The sequence below is a fragment of the Callorhinus ursinus genome, unplaced genomic scaffold (genome assembly GCF_003265705.2).
Source record: "Callorhinus ursinus isolate GAN/ISIS: 27379988/994484 unplaced genomic scaffold, GSC_fseal_2.0 scaffold10, whole genome shotgun sequence".
NCBI classification, from domain to species: Eukaryota; Metazoa; Chordata; class Mammalia; order Carnivora; family Otariidae; genus Callorhinus; species Callorhinus ursinus.
In genome coordinates, this window is record NW_027397072.1 from 5,235,018 (window position 1) to 5,236,065 (window position 1,048).

Here is a 1,048-nt window from a genome sequence, read left to right on the forward strand (position 1 = left end):
ACAGGGTACTGGGAAAATAGATACAGAGGCCAGTGGGTGTGTATAGAAGGTGAGAGCTTCACTCCATGAGATCCAAAGCTACACTCAAAGTTTTCCATCTTACACACCTGTCGTGAGCCGCCACCGAGCATTACCAGAACCCGAAGAGAGCATCTTACCGGGAAGGTGCAAATAAACAGATCTCCACCTTAGAGGAAACGAAGGACTTTGGACAAAGCCATCATTGGCAGTCTAGGAAAGATAAGTAAAGACCAAGCATCCAAGAAAAAAGAAATGATTTGTTGAGGAAAGAATATTAGGTAACAAGAAGAAGAAAGGAAGAGAGGGAGGGAGGGTAAAGAATGGGAGAGAGAAAGAGAAAACTTTTAGAATTTAGAGACTTCACAGCAGAAATGAGTGTCTTAATAGATTTTAAACACAAAGTTGAGAAAATATTTATAAAATGTAGTAAAGGTGTAGGAAAGATAAAATGTGACAGAAAAGATAAGGAAATTAGAAAATCGGTCCAAAATGTCCAACATCTAAACAATAAACTATGTAGAAAAAAAGAACAGAGTGAGGAACAGAATTTGTCACAGAAATAATGCAAGAAAATTTCCAAAAACTCAAGGACATGAGTTTCTAGACTGAAAGGACCCATCAAGAGCCCAGCAAAAATGGATGGAGACACGCACACCAAATCACATCACTGTGAAACTCAGAACTTACTTGCTCCCTAAGGGGAAAAATAAAATGGGAGGTGGTGAGGCCCATACACCCCAATTTCCCACCTCCAGGCTTTGCCCTAGAACTGAGAATATCAGTTCAGTGAGGGGACATTGAGAGCATCTGTCTCTCCATTTGGGACCTTGAACTTCTCTGAACCAACTTGAAATAAGGTCATGTCAAAATAAACCAGGCTGATAAAAAGGAATGAGATCTTGCCATTTGCAACGACGTGGATGGAACTGGAGGGTGTTATGCTGAGTGAAATAAGTCAATCGGAGAAAGACATGTATCACATGACCTCACTGATATGAGGAATTCTTAATCTCAGGAAACAAACTGA